We start from the raw sequence: 24,090 nt of genomic DNA on the forward strand, positions 1-24,090 counted from the left end.
ACACTTCCCTATTAACTTTGGAGGATACTGGGCTTCTAGGAACCACTTTATTTTACAGTTGGGGGTTTGCATGATATTTTCTAAGAAATTAAAGGTTACATGGCAGCATATGCCAGAGCTAAAAGACAGATTTAAATGGTATTTTTTTAAATGGTGCAATAGCTATGAAGTTTGGATGCTGTGCACTGGCTAAGTGCTGTTCCTGGTTGCCTAGTTACATCTCCGTAGAAAGGTCAAAATGGTTCCCTCTAAATCTAGAAGGAATTAAAAAATCTTAAAGCTTCATAATTAAACCAAGGATTGTGTGAGCCCTTATGTAAGCATCCCTTACAACAAGTCCCCATCAGACTCTAATCACATGACAGCCCTTGGGGATGTCTAAGGAGATGTTTTAATAAAAGGCATTTCTGTATCTGAAATTTGTTACCTTGCTCACATTTCATTAAAGTTATCACATCTGGACTCTTTCCATTTTATCATATCCAATTGCAGTGTGCAACTACAGGATATTAAAAAAAACCATCCAACCTAGTTGACACAAATCCTATCCCACAAAAAACAGAATAATGTCCTGTGTTTAAAATTATTCAACTTAAAAAAACAAATTTTTATTGTGATCAGCTTTACAAAGTATAGGCCAGTCTATAATCTAGTAACAAAAACTATACATTTTAATGAACAACTAGTGTCTTAACTCTCAAAGATGTTCCTCCTTCACCCTCTCGCAGACATTTTTATGTCTAAATATTTTCTCTGAGTAATGGGACAGGATAGAATAACAATTTTGGTCCAGAAATTTAACAGGAGCTTATTAAAATGGCTAAGACTTCTTTCAGAGTTTAAAGAGAAAGTCTTTCTTTTTTTTTTTCCCCCACCCGAAATCCAGTCAATTTTTTTTTAGGTGAAATTCATATAACATAAAATTAACCACTGATCATTTGAAAGTGTACAATTTAACAGCACTTACTACATCCACAATGTTGTGAGGCCATCACCTCTCTCTAGTTTCAAGACATTTCTATTACTCCCAAAGGAACTCTGTACCCAGAGTAGTCATTTGGACCTCTTATTTACATTTACTCTCTAATTTCTCTCTGGCAAAGAGTAAAAGAATCTAGGTTTATACGACAGCATAATGATTTGGGATGCTTTCATTTCTTCTGGAACTTGATTCCACCCCCCCCCAAAAAAAAAAAACCAGCAGAGGTCTGAAGCTGAAATGATGCTAGTCTTAAAATGAAACCAGGATTGGTTGTCCTAGAAGGCAGGAACCAAAAAAAGGGGTTGAGGAATATATCAAAATAATTCACAGTTCTATCCAAGACCTATCCTTGTCGGAAACCCAGATCCTACCTCCATGACAGAAAGTATTCAATCTATTTTTTTTTGGGAAAAAAAAAAGTATTAAAGGAGAATTCTTTGTACCTACCAACTAAGACAGTTTGGAAGATGGAGAACAATTAAAAACATTAAAAAAGAGAGAGAGAGAGAGAGAGAGTGCCAGCTCTGGAAAGTCAAATGTCTGTTCTGGGGAAGCTAACTTATTGTTCTTTCAAGTACGTTTGCAGTCCTTTTTGTCCCAATGGCTTAAAGAACAAAAATATCCAAATAAAGTTCACAGAAATGTAAAAAATGAGCCTCTAGGACCTTCAGTATTCCAGATTTCTCAACCTGGCTTGATGTGGCTAACACAGGGGAGTGAATTAGGGAAGCAGGGAGGAAGGACTGAACAAGAGTCTTTACCCAAATGCACCTACTTATATAGGGCAAGTAGCTCAAGCTCTACAGCTGGAAGGTCAGGAAGCACCAAATTCTTGAGCTGGGTAAGACGCCAAGACATTATCCACTCCAATCCTTTCCCCTCAGGTTTTCAGGATCATCTTCCTCATACTTTCTGAACAGTCTTCTGTCTCTTAGGTGGGAAAGTTTAATTTTGTCACACAAAAGACAGGATTCAAACTAAGAGAGCTCTGTGCTGCTTTGGCAAACAGGTTTTATCATTTCCATACATACCCATGTGCTGGAAAAGATGCAGTGAGGTACTGTGGTCACTTCAGTGATAAAGTTATTACAGATGGGTTCATGGAAGGCATCTTGTAGGAGGGTGCTAGTAACTAACACTGAGAAACTGAAAGGGTAGGGCTTGAAATGTACCACTTCCTAAATGTCACAGTTTCTTCTTAGTTCTCAATCTGAAGGTTTGGGGGTTTTTTTGTTTTTTGTTTTTTTAAGTTGGTTTGGGCAAACATGTATATGTGGATACAGATTTTCCAAGAGTTGGAGTCACTCTTATCTTCAGCCTAAGCCCTGGGGGTTGTTGTCATTATCTATGTCAATTAAAATTTCTATTTTGGGGCACCTACCTGGCTCAGTAGGTTATTCTTGATCTCAGGGTTGTAAGTTCGAGCCCTGCAGTGGGTATAGAGATTACTTCAAAATAGAATCTTTATTTATTTTTAAAGTAATCTCTACATCCAATGTGGGGTTCAAATTCATGACCCTGAGATCAAGAGTTGCATGCTCTTCCGACTGAGCCAACGAGGTGCCCCAAAACAAAATCTTAAAAGAAAATTCTATTTTTAACAATTCATTGATGTGACAGATACTTTCCACATAGCCATTTGTTAGACATCTGGTGGGGTGATCAATTGTCCCGATTTGTCCAGGACTGGTCCAGTTTTAGCACCAAAAGTTCTGTGTCCCAGGAAACCCCTGGTCTTGGACAAATTAGAATGATTTGTTATCCTATTACTAATTCTAGGTTTTGTCTTCAGATTTGCATTGTTGGAATGTCTAGAAGTGGATAGAAAAGGGACTTGCTACAAAAGTAGCTGAAAAAATTTAACATCTCCAACTAAAATTTCTAGCTACATTCTACTCCAGAGATGCTTTTCAAAAAATAACCCAGTGGTCTATTTCATTCCCTAGGCAAGAAATGGTTTCTTACTTTGTGGGGAGGACCTACCTGATATATGATGGAAATTAAACCATACTTTGAAATTAGCTATAATAAATGCCACTACAGTGAGGCTCTAAAATATTACGTTATGTTTTCCTCCAATTTCCACATTTTAGAGCCTAATAAATATAGCATAATATGACAGGCAGACATAACAGCATAAAATAAAAATCTTATATTTCTTTGGTACTATTCAATGACTTTGGAACCTGCACACTGTGGGCAAACTCCCCAGAGTTACAGAAAGTCCAAAAGCAGCACACTCTCCAGAGGCCACACCCATAGTACCAAAAGATCTGGCCAAGAAAGGAGCTGTGGAACTTCAACCTGTCCACTGGATCCAATGCTAAATACTCCAAGAAAACCTTCAGGGCCTGTATCTACAAAACAGGATTTGCAAAGTCAATAAAAGAACTTGCTTCATAAGTCAATCGGAGAAGGACAAACAGTGTATGTTCTCACTCATTTGGGGAATATGAATAATAGTGAAGGGGAATATAAGGGAAGGGAGAAGAAATGTGTGGGAGATATCAGAAAGGGACACAGAACATAAAGACTTCTAACTCTGGGAAATGAACTAGGGGTGGTGGAAGGGGAGGAGGGCGGGGGGTGGGGGTGAATGGGTGACGGGCACGGAGGAGGACACTTGACGGGATGAGCACTGGGTGTTATTCTGTATGTTGGTAAATTGAACACCAATAAAAATTAATTTATATAAAAAAAACTTTAAAAAATAAAAAAAAATAAAAAAATAAAAAAAAAAAGAACTTGCTTCAGAAACCTGGGAACCCGGGATCCCTGGGTGGTGCAGCAGTTTGGCACCTGCCTTTGGCCCAGGAGACCTGGGATCGAGTCCCACGTCGGGCTCCCGGTGCATGGAGCCTGCTTCTCCCTCTGCCTATGTTTCTGTCTCTGTCTCTCTCTCTCTCTCTCTCTCTCTCTCTGTGTGTGTGTATGACTATCATAAATAAATTTTTAAAAATTAAAAAAAAAAAGAAACCTGGGAACCCAAAACCTGCTCAATAGTATGCAATGAAATGTTGGATACTCCTACCTCTACTAGCCTTTCTGCTTTTCTGAACAACTAATCTCTTTTACTTTGTAGTAGGCAGAATAATAACCCCCAAATAAATCCATGTCCTACTCTCTGGAACCTGTGAATGTGTAACCTTTACAAGGGAAAAGGGACTTTGAGTTAAGGACTTTCACATGAGGGAGAGTATCCTGGATTATTCAGGTGGGCCAAATCTTATCACATGGGACCTTAAAATCAAAAGTTTTTCTGAGTTCAGAGTTAAGAGATGTAGATAGAGTAGAAAGCATACAGAGGGGATCCCTGGGTGGCTCAGTGGTTTAGCGCCTGCCTTTGGCCCAGGGCACCATCCTGGAGACCCAGGATCGAGTCCCACGTCGGGCTCCCAGCATAGAGCCTCCATCTCCCTCTGCCTGTGTCTCTGCCTCTCTCTCTCTATGTCTATCATGAATAAATAAAAATAAAATCTTAAAAAAAAAGAGAGAAAGCATACAGAGATGTAGTGTTAGTTTTAAAGATAGAGGGAGGTAAACCTTAGAATTCTCTCCTAGAGCCTCCAGAAGGGAACATAGTTCTGTTGATAGTGTGCTTTTAGCGCAGTGAGATCCCTAGAGAACTTAACCTGCAGAACTGTAATTTGTATTGCTTTAAGCCACTAAGTTTGTGATAATTTGCTATGGCAGCAAACATGAAATGAATACATCCTTCATCATTGCGGCTTTTTAATTTGCATAATACCTTAATAGTATTTTGCTCTTAACCTCAATATTTGACCATTTCTCACCCAGTGTTTAATTTGCTTCTCTGTATAGACTTAAAAGAAAACAGATTTGGTACTAGAGCAAATTTTCTCAAAATCCCTCCAATAGTGCAAACACCAGTTTTCTTTAGATGTCTACTTCATTTAGTTTCTTTTAAAAAATTTTTTATTTAAATTCAATTTTCCAACATATTGTATAAAACCCAGTGAAATTCTTTCTTTAGTTACCACAGTACCCCTTACATGAGGAACCATCGAGCATAACCGAAATCAGTAAATTTGCATGAAGCAAAAATGCTCATGAGAATGGAAAATGACAGAGAACCTTTCTAAAGCTGTGTGCAAAGACACAGTAGTTCTCCATGTCTCCTAAGGGTGCTCTGGATATCACAATGATCAGAAGATGCCACTGGCCTTTTAAAAGCCCCAAAATAGGAATACCAAAGAGTACAATGAAGAATTGTCCCATTCCACCTGCCAGCAACTCCCATTGAGAAACGCTGCCTGGATTGATTTGAAACATTAAAGTACATTCATTAGCATGAAAGAAATCAACATAAACATCAGAGAACATCAAATACTTGTATGACAGTCTTCATTATTAGCAATAGAGTAGTCCCCCCTCAACCGTGGTTTTGCTTTCTGCAGTTTCAGTGGCCCTTGGTCAACCGCAAGGAAGCAGGTGACCACAATGCCTAGGTCATTCACCTCAGTTCATCTCACATGTAGGCATTTTATCATCACATGTCACCACAAGAAGGGTGAGTACAGTACAATAACATATTTTGAGAAAAAGACCATAGTCACATAACTTTTATTACAGTATATTGTTATAATTGTTCTACTTTATTATTGTTGTTAGTTCTTACTGTGCCTAATTTATAATCAAACTTTATTGCAGGTGTATATACATATAGGAAAAAGCATAGTATATATATGGTTCAGTACTAGTGCAGTTTCAGGCATCCACTGGGGGTTTTGGAACATATTCCCCACAAATAAGGGGGGACTACTGTATTTGGTAGAATGTAGGGATGGTTCTATACTCAATTGTAAAATATTAAGTACTTAAATCCTAAAAGCAAGTACTTTATGAGATAGTAAAAGCTATACATGGTCTTAAAAGCACACTCACACAAGCCTTTCTTCTAATAAGCTCTAGACCAGAGATTTTTAAGATTTATTTATTTACTTGAGACACACACACACACACACACACACACACACACACAAAATGGGGGGAGGGGCAGAGGGAGAGAATCTTTAACCAGACTCCCCGCTAAGTGTGGAGCCTGACACAGGGCTCCATCTCACAACCTGTGAGATCATGACCAGGTGAGCAGAAACCAAGAGTTGGATGCTCAACTGACTGAGCCACCCAGGTAGCCTTCTAGACCAGAGATTCTGGGATTCTAATACTAGCAAGTACTAAATGTTTGCTGAATAAATAAATGGATGAAAGACTAGCTGCAGTAAAGTAAATCAGGTCATAAGTAAGTTGTATTTTTTACTAGTACTTTTCTGTAACCACTAAATAGTTATGTAAATAAACAATTTAAAATCCAACACCCAAATTCAAGCCACTGACATACAATCCAATGGGGGAATGAAGAGAAATAGGTGGTCGGATAAATGAAAAATATTGGCCATGAATTGATAGTTGTGGAAATTGAGTGATGGGGAAGTTCATTATATTATTCTATTTTGGAATATCCTTGAAATTTTTCCTGATGATGTTAAATTTTAAGATGGGGGGAAAAATCCAAGTTGCTGACTATAGGTCAGGGCAGGTAAACACATTATCACCTGTCTCAGTAATATGGTGACCTTTCAAGTCTACAACCAGATTCAAATGGCTTTAGCTACTTTCAAACGCCAAGTTAACTTCTTTAAGAAGAAACCCCTACAGCATAAGATTGACCTTTTGTTATTATTGCTTTAGCTGCTGGAAAAGCCCTTACACTGTACAACCAATCTATTAAGAACTGGGCTTACCCTTCTCTGAACTAATCTACTGTGATGTCTGTCTTGCACAAGGAATGTCATCAATAGCTGCAACCAATTAACTGAGTATGGTGCCATAAGAAGACATTTTAAGGCTGTCACCTCAAGACTCTCCAACTTGTGTTTTTAGAAAAAAAATGGGAAAATCTGAGTGAGAAATCTGATTTTAACTATCATCAAGGATAACTGCTTTTTTCCAAAATCCTGAAATCCTGTTGATTTTGCTAAAGCTATGAATATTTCTTATTGATAAACATCACATAATAAATGCATTCATCTATAGGATCAGTTAAGATATTCTTTTCTCTTCAAGTTCTGGTTAGATTCAAGAAGCTCCTAGGAGAAAATATTTAATTCTTACCTCTTCAGTTCCCAAAGCCTGAGGCTCACTGGCAGATCTGGGCTGTTGAGAAAGCAAAGAGGAAAATGAATGTTTTTTTATAAAGAGGAAAAATAACATGATACATAAGAGCTGAATAAGCAAATGAGTGTTTCTGTAAATAGGGTTTGGTGGTAATGGCTGAATAGCTCTAAGGGCAGAAAGTCTCACAGGTTTACATTTCTGAGCCAAGCAACAATTTGTTAATTCTTTTTCTTTTAAGAAGCAGATGTGAAAATAAGAATCTGTTTCTTTATGGACTTCCCTGGCCTGCAAGAAAACATCAAAACATAAAGTCAACTTGGGAATCTAAGGGAAGAAGAGTTCTTGGTGACATACATGACTAAGTGAGATGACTAAGAACAAGTTTTACTCTTGGCCTAACCCAATTTGCTCCCAACAGAACCAAAAGGGCAGAGGTAGAACTCATCGATGCTCCAGGTGTTATGAACAGAGGTGGATCTTCCATTTGTGTGTATCTAGCCCTTTAAGAGGGTATATTTGGACAATTTAGCAATTATATAAGCATCATTGGTATCAACGTTTCTGTAGGCTGCTTAAAAGTAGAGACACCGATACCCCTGGCTACAATGACTTCTGAAGATTTTAATCAAATTCACATTGGGTCCTAGGACCAAAGGAACATCCTTGTCTATAAAGACCTCACATTGCTTAAGATTGGCAGGCATGCTACAATCTCAGCCCAACCTATTCCCAGATGACTAGAAAGGATCATATGTTTTAAATGACCCAAAGTTATTAGGAATACATTATCTTATGATTAATGACAGCAAAGAAATAAAAAAAAAAAAGCCAAGGGCCAAAACCAACCTATTTCAGAGAATGAACCCTAGGGATAACAATGATTAGTGGGGCTTGCAAAATAAGCCTGTCCAAGGGTGCTCTGAGTCCAGTACTCTCATGCATTTTTGGTGCTAGGAGCCTCTCAGGAAAATATTTTGGCACTATTCAAGATCCTCAAATATGTTCTCAATCACCGTCTTAGTGACAATACTCCTTGACTTTATAAAAAAAAAGTATTTCTGGGTGTTAGAAATAGCCTAAATATCAGTAATATAATCTATTAAGTAAAACAAAAACTGTACATGATGGAACTTTGAAATGATAGTTACAAACAACTTAAATGATGAGGAAAAATACACAACATAAAGTAATGTGAAAAAAATACAAAATTATATGTATATAGTTGTGACCTCAGTTAATTTTCTAATATATAGGTTTCGAATACATATTTTTCTAATATATTTTTATATTTTTAATATGTAATATTCTTCTAGTACATCACAAATAATCTTTTCTAGCAAATAGTATAATCTTTCTGATACAGATTCTACAAAATTATTGGAAGAAGATGCATCAAAATGTAAACAGCATATTGCCTCTTCTATCCTATCATCTATAGGATAATTGAAATAGCAGGGATTGCTAGATATGACCAGTAACTGCTCTGCTCTTCTATGCTTATAATAGAATTTTAAGCTACAAATGTACACGTCAAGGGTAACTACTTTTCCCAGCCTCCATTGCCCCAATGTGTGGGACTATGAGACATGGTTCAATAGGATGACTACAAAAGTGGTATGTGCAACATCTGGGTCATGCCCTCTCATTTCCAACACTCTCCCTTCATAATGGTCATAGGTGGGATCCTTAGGGAAAGCTACGTTAGATAATAAAGCAAGAGAAACATGCCTGAGTGATGGCCTAACATGACAGAAAAGGCTTAGGTCCTTGGATGATCTTACGGAGCGACCTTTCCAGCACTGGACTACCCACCTCTGGATTATTATGTGAAAGAGAAATAACTTCTGTCACCCACTGTGAAATCAAGCCCCTGTTACATGCAGTTCAACCAACAATCTAATTAATAGAGAAGAGGTCATTTCTTTACAATTTAAGTATTTTCCAAATTTTCAGTAATCACCATGAATTACTTTACCAGAAAAAAATTTAAGTTAAGCACTGTTTAGGAATTTTAAGAAAATTAAGATAGTACAGGATTGATTTCAAGCAACATGTGCCTTCTGTCCATATGAGAAAAAAATGAAATCTACAATTTCAAGAAGTAGTTATTATATCCTATCAAGGACATATATCACATTCCAACTTCCTGAGTTTCTATGACCTTCTCATTATGCTTCATGGCACTTTATTTCAAACCTTTTGAAAAATAGTTTCAATACAGAAAAGTTGTTTAGCTTTAAATAAAATCTGCTTTAGTATCTGCTTGAGGAATACTCTAAAAAAAATAAAACTCTAGTCAACATAGTATAATTATCCATTTAAGAGGATATCTAGACCCCTTAAAGTAAACTTAGAAACATTCTTAAAAACAGTTTTATATACGCTAATTCATACTTTTAATTTAAGGATGTTGTTTGTTCCTCAGATAGAATCATAATGACTCACTCCTACTGTAAGTCCACTGGCCCAATAACTCTGTTGACTGTCCATCAAACAAGTGTTATATTTTGATTTTACTTTCCTCTGGAGTGGTGACAGATTTGTCAGAACTCACATAAACTTCCTAATCTCTGCGACCCATGGGCCTGTATTATAAGATGTGTCCAAGATAAAGGAGTCATATCTACTCCATAAAATGGAGAAAAGATACCTCATCTACTTGGGGATCAGCTTTGAAACAATAGCCTGAAACCAATCTCTACCCATATTAGAATAATGCACTTTACAATGACTATCCTTTAATCTGCAATAACATTATGCAAGTGGTATTTGGTGCCTTTTAGAAGATCATTAAAGCTCTGTGCACCTGCACACGAGACACTTCCCCAGAGAGACCTTAGAGACTTATATGTAATTATATATCAGATAAAGGACCTATTTCCCCCTCTTTTTCCCAAGAGAATGCCAAATGGTCCTTTTCTCTCCTGTGAATCACAACACCGGACACTAATATGGCTAACTTATATTCAATAACAAAGGCAGGATGCCAGAGTTTCCTCACTTCCCTCTTAGGATGACTGTGCTAGTACATTTTCAAGAACCCCTAACTCTCTCTTGCAATAGGCAAATAAAGCTGATTGTCCAAACTCTGAATTCTCAGTTTCTCTCCCCCTCTTCTCTTGACAGGAACATAAGCAAGCCAACTCGACAGGCCTAATTACCATGGTAACAACATGCACTGTGATTATGAGTGTGTTTGTTTTTTAAAATGACTCACAGATTGTTCTCCCAGAAGTCCCAGACACACCGGTTTCTGGGTGGTTTATAAAAGCTATTCAAAGTTTTCTTGCAAATTTCTTGCTCCTATTAACATAACTGCTGTGATAGAGAAGATTCATCAAATCAAATATGCTCTTCTCCTTACAGATGAAAAAGAAAAACCCCATTTGGTTCCTTAACTCCAAGATTAATCAATTTAAAACTTGGGTTAATAATGAAATTAATTTGAGTTTGTACACTGGAGATAATTAATCTGTCCCTAATTTAAATAATTAAGGTATTTCATAATGTAGTTTTAGAGAACCAAAGGAAATAATCAAGTGAAATAAAATCAGCAGTAAAAAATATCAAATAAAATAGCCTAAATCTGTGGGTACGTGGTCAGTCACATGTAAAGTGTTATGAAAGAATAAACATAAGTTTTAGTACCAAGATGTTTTTAAACCAATGTCCAAAATAAAGATATTTAATTTTAATGCAAACATGGGAGCCCCTGGGTGGTGCAGTCAGTTGGCTGTCCCACTCTTGGTTTCGGCTCAGGTCATGATTTCATGGGTTGTGACTTGGAGCCACAGGTTGGGCTCATCCTGCTTAGCATAGTCTGTTTAGGATTCTCTCTTCTTCTCCCTCTACCCTTCCCCCCTGTATGCACACACATTTGTGTGTGCATAAAGATTGATTTATTACGTAATAAATCAATCTTTAAAATATAAACATGAAAGAGTCCAGGCATATGGAAAAACTGTGGACCACTTCCAATCATTTATTTAATACACATTATTTAAGACCCTCTATGTAGCAAGTGTCATTGTTTATAACAGGAACAGTGCTATAGGGCTTAAAACTCTAAAACTATTTAACTTAAAACTCTATCTCCTGATACTTACATATAACACAATGTATAAGACACACACAAAATAGTCATTAGAAATTACAGTTTCCCAATAGCCACATATTTTATGTACTGTTACCAATAATATACTTTTCCTCTAGAGTTTGAAGGGATAATCAGAATGAATCTGTCAGGATAGACTAGGTTATACTATGTGTTAATGAACAACCCCAAAATCTTAGTGGTGTAGACAGCAAAGCTTATTTCTCACTTCCACTACATGTCCATTGCAGGTCAGTGGAGAGACCATCCTTATGGTGTCTTGACTCCAAGACCCAGGCCTAAGAGTGCAGCCCTCATTTCTATGCTTCTACCACTGCCAACTGCCAAGGACTTCACTCACAGCCTGGTTCTTAGAACGTTCTTCCTGGAAGTGGTCAAGAGCACTACTGTTCACATTTCACTGGCTAATACAAGAGATGTGGCTATAGCTAACTAAAGTGGACAGGGAAATGTAAAGCAACCGTATCAAGAGTTGGGAAGGAAAACTTGAAATATTCTAAGTTCATAAATTACTGGACAAATAGTCCAAGGCTGAGTGGACACTTAAGTCAAAACATCGACATCTAGCTACCCCAGAAAAATAGGCCTCCTGCAATGATTCCTTAACTCCACCTTTTTTGTATCTGTGATTAATGCTGGGCCATAATAATCACTTCTGCCAGAATTTGGTAAAAATTCCATGGACAAAAGAAAAGTTCTACTCTACCTTTGTGGTAACAATAATACTTGAATAGCTATACTTCTAAATAGTTACTATATGTCACTCATTATGCTACATAAACATTTTAATATATTATATAATTTTCTCCTGACAATTTTATGAGGCAGATATTGTCATTATTTCCCATTTTATAGATGATGAAACTGGGGCATAGAAAGTAACTTGCTCAAGAGATTCTGATTCCAAACACCATTCCATAGTGTTCTTTAACTACTATGCTCTCCTGTGTACTAAGCCTTAGAATATTATTTTTTATACCACAGTATTTGACGATTATTTTAAGACTAACAGAAAAAAAAATTTACCTAGAAATTTTCACCTTTTCTTATTTAACTTTTGTATTATCTCAATTAAAAGAAAATCTAGGGGCTGTTCAATATCAAAAGTTTTTTTTTCTTAGTGATACTACTTTTATGTCCATCCACAGCAATGTTCCCTAAGCACAACCATCATTTATGAGATTTTTTTTAAAAATGTTAAAGATAGCTCAGTTCTCCAAAAAGACTCTCTAAAATCACAGACATTTTTCCTGTTAATTTTTTTTCACATTTCTGTACAGATCAGTGCTCTTAAACAGAGCACTGTTGGCAAAGCCTCGAAATTAAGTGTACTTGCCTGTTAAAAATGCAGATATGAGTAGGAAGCATTCCATCATTTACTACAGAAAAAGTACTCCTACTATTAATCCTTAGTCTGCAATGATGAGGGTGCAACGAAAGCACACCTTGAGACAAGCAGTCAAAACACTGTCATGTCAGCAATTCCACTTTGAAATTCCCCCTCTTCACCAGGCTGCCTCACATATATGGAGCCTCTGAAACACAACAGCACCTTAGAAAGTGGAAACCACGAGAAAAGGCAACAGTCATGGAAGTGCATGTTGCCTCCAGAGTTGGAAAGTGAAAACCGATTTTTCAAAATAACTCATAATCATAAATTGCAGAGATTAGTCATTCTTCTTACAGGTGCTGTAACCAACAAAACACACACCTCTCTAGAGAAAATAAGGCTTTCATTTAAGTCCAACAGGTGCCATACACAGAGCCCTTGGCCCTTCTAGCTCCTGTCTTGGCCTAGGGTGGATTTTATTTACATCAAATTGATTTAACTGACCAGTCAGGAAAACTTGATTTATATATATTTAATTTTATATATAATTTATATATATATGAATATGTGCTCATATGAATATCTGCACTGTAAAAAAAAAAACTACTTTAATGTCCATTAAAAACTTTTTACAATGCAGATAATCCAAGACTAAATTCAATGCTGTCTAAATTAAATGACATTCTTCTTGCTTTATAGTACCTGATGGATTTTTCTTCTGGAATGATTTGTTTAAAAGGTTATTCTTCACTAAGTCTCGCATTAGCCATTTTGTATTTTCTTTGAGAATTCTTTCTCCAGTCTACCCAAATTACCACCATTAACAAGAAGCTCTTTGTGTCTGTGTGTGTTTTTCTAAGGGAAATGCATGGAAACACTGTTCAACTCCAAGTTGTGTGATCTTGATGTTACTGAACCTCTTTGAGCCTTGGTATTTTCACTTATAAAATGGGAAGACTAGTGGTATTAGACTCCATTGACTTCTTACCTGATGATTGTTAACTCCTTCCTTCCTAACAGAACCAGATCTTTTCTCTGGGGTCTTCATAGAGGCAGGGCTGCTCCACGGCCTCAGGAGGAAACACTCACATGATCCAGTCACAGTGGTTCCATCTGCCTCGTCTCTACAGATAAGGCATGAGCACTGTGGGGGAATTCAGCCAGAGACAGCTTTTCTGTCACACTAATAATAGGTGCATGAAAAGAAACCAGACCCTTCACTATGCTTCTAGATATTGAAATCTGGTTGTTAGTTTGAAAGCAGCCATCTCAGCATGGGGAGGGGAGCATTTTAAGAGGGTATGCCAACCTGCTGAGGAAGTCAGAACAGGAGGAAGGAAAGAATGCAGGTTGCTAAGAACAGTGCCCAGTTATGAATAACTCTGGAGTTACCCTTCTTTCAGGTGGTCCTGAGCAAACTCCTTGCTGTTTAAGCCTTTTTGGTAGGGTGTTCCTTTACCAGTAGCCAAAAGTGTCCTAATAAAAAAACCCTCTTCTCATCAAACAGTAATGTATATAAAGTATCCAGCACACAGCAGCACAAACAGCATGCCTGGCAAATGCTAATTCACATCATGATTGCTGAAATGTGTTGATCTTCACTCATTCAACCATGAGTGAGTGCTTGACTCTGTGTGGTTTGAAAGACTCCTCAGTGCGATTTTCCTTGGTTCCTCCAAACAGAATTAAGGGCAGAAATCATTGCTTTCTCTACTATGTTCATCGAAGAGATAATACCAAGTTCCTAAGGTTGTTTTAAACAATAAAACTGGCACTTGATTCAGACAACAGCCCTGTAATGCTGATTGTACTGTAGAAAAATATAATTAAACACAGTAGTCTTCCTGACTGTGTAAATCAATTTAATCTAAAAAAAATTTAACCCAGACCAAGTACACAACAGAGCAGCCAAGTACACTGTGTTTGGAGTCGGCCTAGTTTAATGGAAAAAGGTGCTTTCTGGAGAGGAAAGACATATTTCTAAAGATCATCAGACACTTGGGTGAAAAGGACACATTTTCTTGGAACTTCACCCCATCCTTGCATCAGGAAGGTACCTGCACCTGCTTGGAAACCCTTGCTCCCCAGATCCTCACATGGAGTTCTCCTCACTACCAGTCCCAATTCAAATATCACTTCCTCAGAGAGGTTTTCAGGGATTACCCAACAAAAGTACATTGCCATCACCACCACCATCACATGCACAATCTACAATATTCAGTCTGTTTCTATTTTCATTCATTTTAGCACTTCTCACTACCTGATATTTTCTTGTATCACAATGTGTTTTTCTCATTGGGGTCCAAACTTGATTGGCTGTGATCAAATCAGCCTGGCTGAGATTGGGACCTGGGTATTTGTTTCAAAGTACTCCTCAGTGATATTGAATGTGCAGCCAGATCTAAAAGCCATTTGTTTATGTGTTTACTGGATCTCTCCCAACACTGGAATGTGAGTTCCAAGAAAACAAAGAACTGGACTGTTTTGTTCATCCAAGTCTCCTCAGCCTCTTGAAGGACACGTGGCACATTGCAGACATTCAGTTAAGACTTGTGGACAAGCTGACCAACTGGATTATAATTATGTCAGCATTTGCCTGCTTCCCCTGTAGTTTATGAGCTCCCAGAGAGCTTCTAGAGTATCTAGCCCAGTCTGCACCAAAAAATAAGCAACAAAAGAAAGTTCATTAAATGAATTATAAACAAACTGCATTTGTGAACTTAAATGTTCACACACTCACACAAATACCAGATATGCGAAGTGAGGGACGTGTTAATTCAATAGAGGGGACCCTTTCACAATGTATAAGTGCATCAAATCATCACACTGTACATTTTAAATATCTTACCCTTTTGTCAGTTATGCCACAACAAAGCTGAAATTAAAAACAAGTAAACCCAAAACCTCCCATAAAACTGTATTTGTGTGCTATAAGGAAGACAAAGATGGAATTGGGTGTGGCCATCACCCTCAAAGAGCTAGCCAAAGGGGAAAAAATGCAGATTGCCATTATACACACTAGAATGTGCTTACTGCTGTGAAGAAAAAACAAAAGCTTTCAGGGGAAGTAAAGATTGTTTCTTACTGAGGAGGGGAGAGAAGTACCGAGGAAGGCTTTACGGAAGAGTTAGGAAGAGGTAGCATTTGAACTGAGCCTTACAGAACAGATGGAATTTGGCTATTTGGAGAAATAAGACTGGGATGAAGTGTGGAAGGGGAAGTAGAAAAGTTATTCTACTGAGAAGCAAGAACACAAACAAACCAGCCCAGCTGGATGTTAGGAGGGCCTGAACTAAGACACCAGCTATCAACACGGAAAAGAGTAGATAGATAGTGTCAAGATGTGTTTCCAATGACAGTGCAAAAAGCTGTGGGACTGGCTACAACTTGGACTGTTCATTGAGAAAAACTGAAATTGAGTTTTCATAAGTGAAAGACTGAGAGAATGAGGTGTCATTAATAGTCAGGAAATCAGGTAGGAGCTGGGTTTGAGTGGTAAAAGGCAATGATGGCACTGATTTAGACGTGAGAGTTTCATTTCCAGTGCGTTGAATATTTGTAGGGTGCTTGATGTACATGTCTCAATAGCAGATGAGTGTTCAGGATGAAGGATGAGATTTGGAACTGACCTGCATGGTGACAATGACTGAAATCATAGTAAAGGATTTGATCAAGGGAGAGGGAGAGATTAAGTGGCAGAAAAATCAAGTCTTAAGAACAAACATCTTTAGGGAGCAGAACTTAGGAGTTAATAGGGAAGTTGGGAGCCTCTAGTGGCCTGTGATGGGTGGCACAATATACTGCCCCAAAATATGCCTCTTTGACATAAGGATTATTTTGAGTAGGCTATTTTGGGAAACAAAAGACACAGGAGAAATTCTGAAAACAGAGTAGAAGTTACTGTGTGTGTAAGGGAAATTTACATTTATAAAGGGAATCTCCATTTATAGAAGTGCCTCCCTCTCCTACCTGAAAGGGAAGGAGGACTAAATCACTAGAAACTCTCATCAGTAGACAGGCATGAACTTAAGTCTACATACCGAATCTTACTCTTACTTACCATGTTTTTCCTGGTCATCTTCCCATAACTGGCCTCCTCTACTCTTCCTCCTCTGTCTTTAGCTAAAGATAGTATTTCAGCCTGAATTCTAAGCCACCTTTGAGAGTTACTCACTTTTCCCTGGTTATGTCCCATGTATACAAGAAGTATACATGTTAATAAACATATTTGCTTTTTCTCTTATTAGTCTGCCTTTTGTTACAGGGTTCCCAGATGTTTACCTAGAATGATAGTGGGAAAACTATTTTTCTGCCTCTACAGGTAGAAGGAGAACAGGTTAGTAGAGGTTATAAAAGTCAAGGAGAAGCTTTGTTGGCAGCAGGTTTAATTTTAAATTTATATGTATGAATTTATGTGTATGAACATATGTGCAGGCAAAGAGAAAGGGCCAATAAAGAGAAGAAACCAAATACATGAGAAAGAGATAGAATTATTGTCAGAACATAGTCCTCTACCAAGTAAAAGGAAATGGAATGCAGAGTCCAAGTAGAGAGTTTACTCCTGGCTTGAGCAAAAGGGTGTGTTAATTTGACCTAGGAAGACAGGGTAAGAGAATGAATGGAGGCACAGAGAAATTTTGAGGTGATAAGTAGTGAGGTTGAGAAAGCCTGTAATATATGCCTTCTAAGATAAATAGAAATGAGGCCATCTGTAAAAAATAAAGGTAGGAGTTGGGTTTAATAGATTTACTGAAAATGCACAGAGGGCAGTAAAATATGAAATTTAAAAAAAAAAAAGAAGAAAAGGGTTTTCAAAGAAGAGACATGGCCCTGCTGATGTTGCAGTCACTGTGGAGTAGAAGCCAGTTCTTGACCCTTTTCCTTAGCTCAGAGTGCCAGGTGCCTGAGGAGAGGATTGTGGGAAGGTCTGACCCTGACTAGCAGGCTGGCAGGAAGGCAAGGAAAGGCCAAAGAACAGGGAGGAAGGGGTCAAGGGACTGGTTTTCCCAAGCCTGTCCACTAAGAGCTTGACTGTTTACATATATTTGCCAAGAGATAAAAGAGCTGATCCTGTCTTATCTCAAACCTTGGTATACAGTGGAACCATTTCTAAGAAATGTGTTATCACTAGAGTTTAAGATTGAGATCCCTCTTTTTTAGTGTTTAATGAAGTCCCCTAGAGAGTGTCTGAACAATGACTCCCATTAAATATAACTCATTTTCTTTAACATAAGAGTTTGGGAAAATGTATAGATATCTCCAATGCTTTTACTTGAAAATCTGAATCTTAAATTCCACTGTGGCATCTTTACATTTGAACAATTTTGAACACAGAAACTGCATACATACATAGGATGTTAAATCTTTAAAAAAAAAAGTAGACCATAATGTTTAAATTTATTTATTTATTCATGATAGACATAGAGAAAGAGAGACAGAGACACAGGCAGAGGGAGAAGCAGGCTCCATGGCGGGAGTCTGATGTGGGACTCGACTCGTTCCTGGGTTCCAGGATCACGCCCTGGGCCAAAGGCAGGCGCCAAACTGCTGAGCCACCCAGGGATCCCCAATATGGTCTACTTTTTAAACAAAATAATTTCATCTTATAATTTTAAAAGTGACAGAATATAAAGGCTGCCTTTTTTTAAAAAAATATTTTATTTATTTATTCATGTGAGACACACAGAGAGAGAGAGGCAGAGACACAGGCAGAGGGAGAAGCAGGCTCCATGCAGGGAGCCCAACGTGGGACTCGATCCTGGGACTCCAGGATCACGCCCTGGGCCGAAGCCAGGCGCTAAACTAACGAGCCACTTAGACATCCCGAGTATAAAGGCTTTCTCTGTCCATTTGCCCTAATATGAAAGGAGGTGAAAATGGAGATTGAATTGGGGGTAAGGTATCAATCATCTGTGCAGCTCTAAAAAGGCAACTTAAATTCTGGACCTCTTCTATTATCCATCATGGAGGGTTTGAAACATACCAGGCTCATCCCTAGGTCATTTTCAGTTGTACCATTCTAGAAGGCCACAAGCCAGGGACTAAGTCTTAACAAAGTTCTAGTTCCCTTCTCCACCTGGATCTAGAAAGCCAGTCATGGATCCTCCCACTAGTTGTAGAATAAATAGATTTGCAAATTAAATAAAGTGGGGTTTATTACTCAACCAACCAACACACATAAAGACTGCATTACAAGAAACTCACCTATGATCGGTCAGGAGCTCTTCAAACTATTCAAGGTCAACCTCCATACCCACACCATAAATCTCAGATATTGTTGCTCTTAACAGAGACCCCTTCATCTTCCTGTGCAACTCCCCTCAGCCCTGTTCACACCCTGCTTCATCAGTTTCAGAATCAAGGGTGAAATGTATAGTGGGAAATGAAACTCAGAAGGATTCTCTATTTTCAAAAGTGAAATTTAGATTAGAATCACATTTTGCTAGTAGAAGCCTCTCTCAGAAATCTATTGTTGTTTAACTACTATAGCCCTTTCTCCATAGGTTAATCCTCTCCATTAGAATAAACTGAAGAATAATTTAATACTTTAGATTCTCTCCCCTTTTTCCAAACCTGCCAACTACTGGGGCTTTCTTTCTCATCCATCTAATGAGTGGAGACTAGAAAGATGTGGGAACAGTCCCCCAGTGCCTCCTTTGTAGTAGCCTGGTCCACATTTGACCAGCAGGGTCATTGGTGTGACAGTCTAGAATAAGAATTTGGATTCCACTATCAGATTCTTGATATCACCAATTATCAGGAGCTCTGCAGATTTTCTTACTTTCTCTATTTAATTTTATTTTTAATATTTTATTTATTTATTCATGAGATACACACAGAGAGAGGCAGAGACATAGGCAGAGGCAGAAGCAGGCTCCCTGCAGGGAGCCTGATACAGGACTCAATCCCAGGACCCCAGGATCACGACCTGAGCCAAAGACAGATGCTCAACCACTGAGCCACCCAGGTGCCTCTCTCCTTTTGATTTTAAAAGTTACTCCTGAGAGAAGTATTTTACTTGGGCAGGGATAATACTGGTATATGCAGGAGACTAATTTCAAATATTATAATCAGGATCTTTAGGACACTCTATGTCAAGAGATCTTGCCATTTAAAAATGTCTCCTTGAAAAATGATCCAATTAAAAAATGAGCAAAGGATTTGAATAAACATTTATCTAAAGAAGATATACAGATGGCCAATAGGCCCAAGAAAAGATGCTCAACATCACTAATCCTTAGGGAAAATTGCAAACACAAAGAAATACCAATTCATACCCTAATTAGTACGGCTACTGTCAAGAACAAACAAACCCCCAAGAAACACAAGTGTTGGTGAGGATGAGGAGAAATTGGAACTCTGGTGCACTGTTATGGGACTGTAAAATGGTAGAGCTACCGGGGAGCAGTATGGCCATTCCTCAAAAAATTAAACAGAATTACAATTTGATCCAGCAATTCAATTATGGGTGTGCCTCAAAAAAAGTGAATGCAGGGACTCACACAGATAATTGTACAGCCATGTTCATAGCAGCATTATTTGCAATAGCTAAAACATGCAAGCAACCCCAGTGTCCAACAGATGAATGACTAAACAAAGCATGGCAATATACACACAATGGGATATCATCCAGCCTAAAGAAAGAAGGAAATTCTGACACCTGCTACCACATGGATGAACTCTGAAGACATGATGGCAAGTGAATGAGGACAGTCACAAAAAGACAGATACCGTAGAAATCCATGTATATGAGGCACCTAGAGTAGTCCTACTCAGAGACAGAAAGAATAGTGGGTTGCGTGGGGCTGTGAGGGGGAGAAAATGGAGAGTCATTGTTTAATGGGAATAGTTTCAGTTTGAGAAAATGAAAAAGATCTGCTGATGGATAAGTAGTAATAGTCATACAACAACATCAACATACTTCATGCCACAGAAAATTTATCTAAAAATCGTTAAAATGGAAAATTTTATGTTATACATATTTTACTCTAGTAAAAAAAAAAAAAAAAAAAGGTCTCCTGGAACCTTGGAGGTAGTGGTAAAGGCTGAGAATATGCTAACTTTTCCTTTCGCCACCCAGGAAGAAAAACTGACATCTGAGTACCTACTACTCATACCAGGCACTCACATAGTCACATACAACAGCAAAAAAAAAAAAAAAAAAAAAAAAAAAAAAAAGACAACAAAGAAAACCCCAAACCTTGATTATGTACTATTAAATTCTCTTTACAACAAAGAAACTAAGGTTTAAACGTTAACGTACCAGGTCAAGTAGTAAGAACCAGTGGTAGGATTCAAAGGCAGATCTGCCTGACTCTCAGAGCCGAAGCCAGTGTTCTTTTCATTCCATGATGTTCTTTTATTCTACCCCATAGTTGTCTTTTTGAACTGGCTTTCTGCTTTGATGATAGAGCTTTTATACTTAAAAGTTAGACCTGCCTTCTGAAGTAGGCTGAAAAAGTCAGTCAACCAAATACATTCACTGTGTGCCCACCATATGAGGCCCAGGGCTGGCCATGAAATAATGGAGTCATGTTTCCACTCAGCCATTGGCCATATGGCAGAAAAAAAAAAAAAAGGTACGATTAAAATTTCAGTGTAGGTCGACTCCCTCAAAAGCTCCTGAATACCCTGGGCAAAAGCATTATGTCTTTCAATATTCCATATGGCCAGAACAAGTGGAAACAGTCTCATTTTATAGCACAGAAGCATTTTTATCTTTTTCCTAAACCTTCTACCATCACAGCTACTGATCAGCTGTTACTCACTCATGTTGTGCTTCAAGATGAAATTTAACAATTAAGGAAATGTTTTGTGCAGTACAGAAAATAGGCAGCTCTTAACCGTTTTGTGAAAGAGAACAGGGAGCCCTCTTGACTCTGCTGTGCCTAAGGGCCAAGGTTTCATTTTCTTACTCTTTGTGAAACACACACAGAGAACAACGCAGATTGTCTACACATTCCCAAACAAAGCAGGGTGTTGGCACAATCTAGTGAATACACAGCCTGTAGATAAGTAAGTACCAAGGGGTGAGCCCCATCCTCATACAGCCCAGCTTCCCAACTTTCCACTTCGTTTAATGATAGGTGGCTCAGTCAGGAACTCCAAGTAGCGGCATTTCAGATCCAAGATCAACCCCTATATCTCCTCTGTGGAAGATTATCTTTCCATATTTAATACTTTAGGAGGGAAATGGGAAGTGCAACTGTGAAATACACAGAATGACTTATCTTGCCTACAGGTTTGATTAAATTCAATGAGTCCACAGGGAAACTCCATGGTTTCAACACCAGCAATCTTTTGCCCCTTAGACAGAGTGCAAGTTTAATTTAATAAGTAACCTCAGAAAAGTAGATATTTTTTCTTTAGTACCTAAAGATTCTTATCTCTCAAAATGTGCTGCTACATCACAAATTTTGAGACGCCAAATCAATTTCAGAAAGATGGCACTAAAAAACAGACCTTACAGCTCTTCCTGAGAATGGTGATACAGGAGGAAGCATATACACTCTCAACGGCATATTTAGTGTTTAAAAAAACCTACATTTTGAGAATTTATGAGTGTCTAAATATGACCTTTTTACTCTTTCTTACTCCACTATAAGCAGTTCTTTCTTTCCTTTGAAAATGTATCCCCTTTCATTCTAAAAATTCAAGAAAACACCTTTTATCAATGACCATTTATTGCTCACCCACACTTTCTGTTGGAGACAAAGGTTAATTTCTTAAATCATTTCTTCACTTGGGTAGTAAACTCTTCCTGCTACGTAACCTGCCAAAGAAATCTTGCAATTTCATTTTCAATCTGTTAGAGCTCTTTATTGTACTTTCACATATCATTCATAAATATGAACAAGTCATGGTCATGGACTCTCATTAACAGGATCCATTGCTCAAGAGAACCAAAGAACAAAATCACATTCTGATTTTACTACTTGGCTCTGTTTATGGGGTATATAGGTAAGGAAATAACCCAGCTCCACTTGTACATTTTATCCCTCACTGAGATTAATATGCATCTTGACCTATAGATGAATAAAATCTACATAAGCATCAAAGCCATACATATCTGAATCTGGACAAGTTAAACCTCCCACGCTCCTTAGAGAAAGGATGCAACTTTAGGAGGAGACCTACCCGCAAATGGTAGCTCGCTTCTGAGGCTATCCTGAAAGCAGCTGCACAGAGCCGAAGGAGGAAGGCACCTTTTTTTTAAACGGTAACTACTGCCCCTCATATACGCAATTCCAGTCTTTGTTGGCAAATTCTGAGTACAAAAGGATTTAACCGCGTCCCCCCCCCAAAAAAAGCTAAATCACAGTCACTATACTGGCAGAACAGAAGACACCTCAGTCCAATGTGTAAGAAAGATAACGTTTTCCACCACTTACACCCTTAAAACCAGGAGACTGCAACGCTCAGATGATGAGCCCACAGCCTCAGAGCCCCAGTTGATTTCGACTGATCCCTGCTTTTCTTTCAAGAGAACTATGCACCCGGCCGCTTACATCGAGCGCGTTTTCCCCCACGAATCGCCAAAGCTAAGCGCTCCTGAGCCTTCTTTTTAAGCAAACGTGCCGCACGTTTGGTCCTTCTCCAAAGCCCTCTGCAAGAGCCCAGCCTGATCACTCCCCCCAATCCTGAAGCCAGTCCCGGTCTGCCCTGGCCCGCCGCGGTGGTCCGTCCCTCGCCCAGCAGGGAGCAAGCGGAGGAGCGGCGCCCTTACCTGGGGCGGGCGGCTGGTCGCGGAGCGCTGGTGCGGGTGTGGGAGCCGAGCGTGCAGCGAGCCCGGCGCGGCCCGCCCAGCGCAGCAGGAGCAGGAGCAGGAGCTGCCACCGAGCGGCCGCCGCTGCGCGCTGTGCGTGTGGAGCGGCGGCGCCTGCAGCCCAGGGACTAGTCCCCACCCAGCTTTGTCTTCAGTCATCGTGCTTTCTACAGGAAGCGGCGCATCTCCCACTTCCTCCCCTTCTTGGTAGCTCTTAGCTGCTTTCCTCTCCCCCTCTCACTCAAGCTCACGCTTTCGCCTCCTCCCGCGCTGCTCACCCTGCTGTGCCCAGCACCCCACTACTCCCCCTTTGTTCCAAGTCGCTCTGGTGCCTCTGGTTCCTTCCTTCCCCTTGTCACCCCCTCACCTCGACTGCAGCGTCCAGAGAGCCAGTGCTCAGTGGCCCCCTTCCCCAGGCGCAGTCAGCGTCTTCGCCTGGCCCCCCAGGCGCCAGTCGGTGGTGGTGAGGCTGCTGCTCTTGGCTTTGGGGGTCCACAGCCCCTGGCCAGGTTCTGGCCCTGAAATCCAGCAGCAGCCTCAGTGGCTGCTCCTGATTTACTGTGGTCCCTTTCAAGACAGCTAGCTGGGAGCCTGCAGCTTGCAGCTTCTTGCTGCAGCATTTTGCTCTGTGGCCAACATTCCAGCAGCTTCATTTCTCCAAGGTCCCACTACCAGGGAGATCTTGCTTAACCCACATGCTCAGAAAGCAATGGCCCTGTTAAGTATCCTTGTGGGGCACGGGAGCTAAACCAAGTCCTGCA

At 39.2% G+C, this 24,090-nt stretch overlaps 1 protein-coding gene across 1 annotated transcript in view; it reads right to left on the reverse strand.

Moving 5' to 3' along the window:
* The window catches only part of GNG2 (G protein subunit gamma 2), a 113,554-nt gene extending 90,059 nt beyond the window's left edge, over window positions 1-23,495 (reverse strand). The window contains exons 1-2 of the mRNA XM_055304572.1: window positions 23,291-23,495; window positions 7,118-7,159 (exon numbers count right to left, since the gene is read on the reverse strand). The gene's annotated coding sequence lies outside the window, so the exon portion shown is untranslated. The remainder of the gene's footprint in view (window positions 1-7,117; window positions 7,160-23,290) is intronic.
* Between the last annotated feature and the right edge of the window lie 595 nt (window positions 23,496-24,090).

The sequence above is a fragment of the Nyctereutes procyonoides genome, unplaced genomic scaffold, assembly GCF_905146905.1.
Source record: "Nyctereutes procyonoides isolate TBG_1078 unplaced genomic scaffold, NYPRO_anot_genome, whole genome shotgun sequence".
Taxonomy (NCBI): Eukaryota; Metazoa; Chordata; class Mammalia; order Carnivora; family Canidae; genus Nyctereutes; species Nyctereutes procyonoides.